The sequence below is a fragment of the Panthera onca genome, chromosome B1 (assembly GCF_046562875.1).
Source record: "Panthera onca isolate mPanOnc1 chromosome B1, mPanOnc1 haplotype 2, whole genome shotgun sequence".
NCBI lineage: Eukaryota > Metazoa > Chordata > Mammalia > Carnivora > Felidae > Panthera > Panthera onca.
The window spans coordinates 56,091,211-56,097,742 of record NC_138342.1 but is presented as its reverse complement, the minus strand read 5'-3'; positions in this window follow the sequence as shown (position 1 = coordinate 56,097,742).

Here is a 6,532-nt window from a genome sequence, read left to right as displayed (position 1 = left end):
CTAATAAAGGATGAATATCCAAAACATATATAGACCTCATATAATTCAATAGCAAAGACAAACAAAGACCAAATAATGCAAATAACAAATGGGTAAAGCACCTGAATAGACATTTATCCAAAGAAGATATGCAAAATATCAATAGGTACATGAAAATTTACTTAACATCACTAGTCATTAAGGAAATGGAAATTAAAACAAGAATGAGAGATCACCTCATGTCTGTTAGAATGGCTATTATCAAAAAGACATGAGATAACAAACTCTGGTGTCGATGTGGAGAAAAGGGAAACTTTATGCACTGTTGGTGAGATTGCAAATTGGTAAAAAACCATTACAGAAAACAGTATGGAAAATCCTCAAAAACTTAAAAATAGAGGGGTGCCTGGGTGGCTAAGTTGGTTACGTGTTCAACTCTTGATTTCAACTCAGATCATGATCTCACGGTTCATGAAATCAAACCCCACATCAGGCTCTGCATAGACAATTCAGAGCCTTTGGTATTCTCTCTCTCCCTCTCTCTCTAGTCCTCCCCTGCTCATTCCCTCTTTATCTCTCTCACAAATTAAAGTAGTTAAAAAAATTTTTAATTAAAATTGAACTACTATATGATCCAGGAATTCCACTTCTGGGAGTATATCCAAAGGTAAGAAAAACTCACCTGAAAAAATATCTGTACCCCATATTCTAAGCAGCATTATTTACAATAGCAAAAATGTGGGAATGACCTAAGTGTCCATTGATAGATGAATGGATAAAGAGGTGATAGTACATGTATATAAAATAAACATTTTTTTACAATATTTACAATAACCAAAACATAGAAAGCATAGGAGAGAATTATTTACAATAGGCAATACATGGAAAAACGCTGTGTCCATCAACAGATGAACGAATTAAAAAATGCAACAGATAGATGATAGATAGAGATATGGATATAGATATATATATATATAGATAATGGGATATTATTCAACAAGAAAATATAAGGAAATCTTACCACTTGTAGCAATATGGATGGACCTTGAAGGCATTGTGCTAAGTGAAATAAGTCAGACAGAGAAGACAAATACTGTGTGATCTCATTTATATGAAGAATCTAAGGGAAATAAGCCATATACCATGTTTTCACTCTTATGTGGATCATGAGAAATTTAACAGAAGACCATGAGGGAAGGGAAGGAAAAAAAAGAGAGGAAGGGAGCCAAATCATAAGAGACTCTTAAAAACTGAGAATAAACTGAGGGCTGATGGGGGGTGGGAGGAGGGGAAAGTGGGTGATGGGCATTGAGGAGGGCACCTGTTGGGATGAACACTGGGTATTGTATGAAACTAATTTGACAATAAATTTCATATTAAAAAAGAAAAAAGAATCTAAGTGGGGGGGGGGGGACTCAGAAGAGATGAGACGGTGGCTACCAGAGACAAAGAGTAGTGGAAAAGGGAATTATAGGAAGGTGGTCAAAGGTGCAACCTTCTAGTTATAAGATAATGAAGTGCTAGAGATGTAATGTGCAGCATGAAAACTATGTCTAACACTGCTGTGTGATAAATAGGGAAGTTGTCAAAAAAAAAAGTATAAGTATACCCTAAGAATTCTCATCAAAGGAGATGTTTCCTCCTTTTTTTTCTCCTTTCTTATCTTCTTCTTTTCTTTTTATGAGAGTATGGATCTTAGCTAAACCCACTGCAATCATTTCACACTGTATGTAAATCAAACCAACATGCTGTATGCCTTAAACTTATACAAGGATGCATGTCAAATATTTCTTAATAAAACTGGAAGAAAATAAAGTGAGAAACCTGAAACTTTAAATTAGGAATAGATCTAAGTCTGGTTTACTCCAAAATGTCATTCTCAACAATTATATGACACTACATAGAATTATATATAAATAATCTCCTTCAGGTATTAGATATGAGATGACCTCTCAAAGCACTAACATAAATGTATTCAGGTAAAGATGTCCGAGCTTACAATGTAAATGTTCCAAGCTCTGTCCACTTTCAGAGACCTACTGCTGCAGGGACACTGCCTGCAAACCCATGCAAGGTTAGATTTGTGAATGTTTTTCTCTGATAAACTATGGTATAATTGGCATTTGTTTATCATTTTTAAAAAGATGGCATCAGCATAGCTCAAGTTCAACTAAATTACTGTGTGCTTTGAGTGTTGATTTAAAAGCTCACTAAGAGTCCAAATACATAACTAATACGATAGTTTTTGTAATGCAGTCTATTCATAAGATGAGGACTGACCGTACCCTGTCCTGTTCTCTCCTATTCAGGGAGGAAGAAAACAAGCTGTCATAAATCTTGTGGAGAAACTTCTCGTGCAAATTTGAATAGGGGAGGAGAAGGAGGAGAAAGGACAAAATATTTCTTTGCAACTTGTACCCTCTATATCTCTTCTTTTCTTCTAGGCTATTGAGCAGGAGTACCAAAATTCTTGAGCATACTGAAATTCAAGCATTTGTAAAGAAAGTAAAATTCTTGTGGTTCTCCTTAGAGATTCTAAGATAGCCTGGATAGTGGTTTCAGATTATACATTTTATGTAAACGTCAAAGGTAAACCAATGGCCGTATTACCTATTGCTATTTCCAAGTGATGAAGAGCTATTCGTGTTTTCCAAGTAAATACCAGATGGAAAGATGATAGGTATATATGGAGATGGATAGATAGATAGATAGATAGACAATAGATAAATAGATAGATAATAGATATAGAGAGATATAGATAGATGATGCATAAAGATATAGTGATAAATGAAAGATAGAAGAGAGATGATAGATGATAGATATAGATAGATAATATATAAATAGATAATAAATAGATAGATTAGATGATAGAGACAGGTAATGATAGATGATAAACAGATGATAGATAGATGATAGATGATAGAGAGAGAGAGAAAGAGAGAGAGAGAGAAAGAGAAAGATAACAGCTATCAAGATACTCTTTTGTACTGACTGGATTCCTATTTGGAAATGCAAAAAATTCAGCAAATAAAACTTAAAACCAGTGGTTTAAAACAATTGGAAAGGAGGAAGGAATTTTAGTGAATTAGACAGCTTTACCTTGGACCTTTAGCCAAATGTGCACTGTTTCAAAATAAAAGAAATTAGTAACTTTTCCAGGACAGTTTGCTCAATGTGTGACCTATTCACTAGCTTAAATAATTGGTGCAAATTCCATTTCATTAACATTTTTGCTTATTTCATGAATGTTATTCCTTCCATTGGTTAAAAGCTAAATTTCTAAACAGATTGTTATGTGTGAAAACTCCGTTCTTGCATTGTTTTGCCTGAATTGTCCTTATGGACATATTTTGAGGTCTTATACTTGAAGTACACTGGATTTCTACAACAAAGCCAATACCCAAGGAAAGTAAATCAGAAAAAGGCAGGAATACATAACAAATAGACATAAAGTAAATAGATATAAAATAAAGCTCAATGCAGCCTACTAGGGAAGGCATAGTGTTTAGTGTTACAGAAGTTCTATGGCAATATGTGAATTTTCAGCTGTCAATACAGTTTTACATTTTGTGAAGCATAACATGCATTCAGAAGAATGTACAAATCCTAAGTATCTGGATAAATATGTCCAAGTAAACACATCTGGGTAACTAGATCCACAACTCAAGAAACAGAAGAACAGCATAGCGACCTTCCCCTCCATTGGACCCCTTTCCGGTCAGTATTCCCCACAATGACACTGCAATCCTGAGTTCCAACACCACGGGTTAGGTTTGCTTTTTTTGAAATTTATACTATTGGAATGATACGGATAGATTCTTTGGCTTTCTGATTATTTTCACTCAATATTATAATTGGAGGATTTATCCATGTTGCTTGTACTAGTAGTTTTTTTTTTTTTTTCATTTTCATTACTATATAACATTTCATTGTGGAAATATACCAATATTTATGTACTCTTGATGGCATTGAAAGAGTTTCCTGTTTGGTTTTACAAATACTACTGCTATGAACATTCTTGTTCATATTTTTGGCAGACATATTTTTGGTGTATTTTCCTTAAATTTAACCTAAGAGTTAAATATGATATTCACAGGTTTAAAAAATACCACATAGATTTTTCTAAAGTAGTTATACTAATTTTCAATTACATTACTGGTGTTCAGTCCCACATTCTCCCCATGACTTATTTTATGTAATTTTCATTTTAGTCATTTTGGTGAGTTTGTATCACGCCGTGGTTATAATTTACACTTCCCTATTGACTAGTGAAGTTGAGTAACTTTTTATGTTAACTGGTCATTTTAATATCCTTTTTTTTGTGAAATGCATGCTCAAATCTTTTACTTATTTTCAATGTCTTGACTGTCTAAAGACAGAGTGTATTATGCTAATCAAAATAAGTCAATCAGAGAAAGACAAATACCATATGATTTCACTCATATGTGGAATTTAAGAAAAAAAAAACAGATGAATCTAGGGGAAAGAAAAAGAGAAGAGAGAGAGAGGGACAAACCAAGAAACAGACCTTTAATATACAGAACAAACTGAGGGTTGCTGGAGGGAAGTTGGGGAGGGGATGTGCTCATTGGTCATAGGTATTAAGGAGGGCACTTGTGATGAGCACTTGAGTGTTGCATATAAGTGATGAATCACTAAATTCTACTCCTGAAATTAATATTACACTCTATGTTAACTACCATTTAAATAAAAACTTGAAACTAAATAAATAAATAAAATTGATTTGAAAGATACTGTGTGTCTATTATATTTATGAGTGTGTGTATGTGTGTTGAGTATGTTTACACATAGATGTATATAGGTGTGTGTGTATATGTACATATATATATATATATATATATATACACACACACATACTGGTTATATTTCCTTTATTATATGTACTTCAAATATCTTCCCTGATTCTGTGACTTAACTTTTGGTCTCTTAGTGGTATCTTTTGGTATTATTATCTTGATATAATCTAATTTGTCATTTTTTCCCTTATAGTTATGTCCTATGTAAGAATAATTGCTTAATATCAGGTCATTAAGATGTTCTACTCTTCCTCTAAAAGGTTTATTGCTTAATTTAACAAGTCTAGTCATTCTGTAATGGATACTTTTATGGTAGAACTCCAGAAATGTTTTCCCTCCATAGACATATCCAGAATAGAATGTTCGAGAATATTTTTTCTGGCTTTCCATAATACCACACCCCCACCTCTAACCATTCAAATAATTCTGAGAAAACTAAGATATTCAAGAAAATATTTTCAGCTTTAAATATACATAGTCACATTATGTTTTGGCAGGTAATAATAAAGTCTAATGATTAGTATAATAAGAGTATGCCTTGTTCTAATTCATAGGCTTATCTATTTTCTTATTTGTAAAATAATTTCATTCAGACAGAAGGTAGGCCAACCACTGCTAAGAATTAAGATGTTCAAATGAATAAATTTCAGCTCTGAACTACTATGAAAGAAAATAACTAAGATATGTAAACTCGGATTCACATGATCATGCACATGACATTTTATGAATTTGTTCTTATTTGCCAAAGATATGTGGAAATAATTATTTCCTTAACTAATCTGTCATAGAACAAATGTACTGAAAGCATTTGAGGACTGAGGTTATTTTCTTAACTAACACTTCCACAATGAAAACATGACTTCTATTCCAAAGAAAATTGGGAGACTGCGTATAGAAGAGGAAAACAACTATTTACTAAACAAATCTCTACCTACCTCACCCACAGTAAAGTCATGACCCTCCTTTCTCACTACTTCTTTCTTTTATAATAATAGTTCATAATTAGTCTTAGGCTTAGAATTAGAGGAAAGTCTGAAGATAGAGAAATATCATCTTCAAAGTAATTCTTCATCAAGGCAATCTAATAACAGATTTTTTAAATTGCCACCATCTGTTATATACCTTGTCATCTGTCTCTAGTAACTGCCTGCAGAGTGTACCAAACATTCTCACTTTATTGTTTTTGTTACTACTTACCTGCAATTTCTCAAATCGATACCTGAAACCCAATTTGTCTGTGCCTTTTTTTATTGATAATACAATGGGCTCACAAGAATAACAACAAAAACAATTTGAGGAATGTCATACAGTGCTTACAGTTTATGCCTCAGGTCTTTGTGAGTTCTTTTTGGCAGATGGTCCCTGAAGACCTATTTGACCCTTTATTTTATTCCAATAGAGCTCATTAACCATATCCTTTTCTGCAGATATTTTCTTCACAAAATCCATTTTTCTTCATGCAGTTAGAATTAGGTTCAAATAGCACCCTTCCAAGGATTTAGCAGTGCTAGGAACCAAGATATATCTTAATTGCCGAACTCCTCCCAACTGCATGATTCCCACTAACAATGATGATTCTCAGGCTTTGTAGCTAAGCACCAGGAAGCCCCTTCTCAGGCCGGTCTGGCCAAAATCCCAAAATGATAAAAAATGAACGACTGGGACAGGTGTGGGAGGGGGGGATGTGAACAGATGATCATTGATTGCTCCATGATAATGAGGATACTTCTGAGATT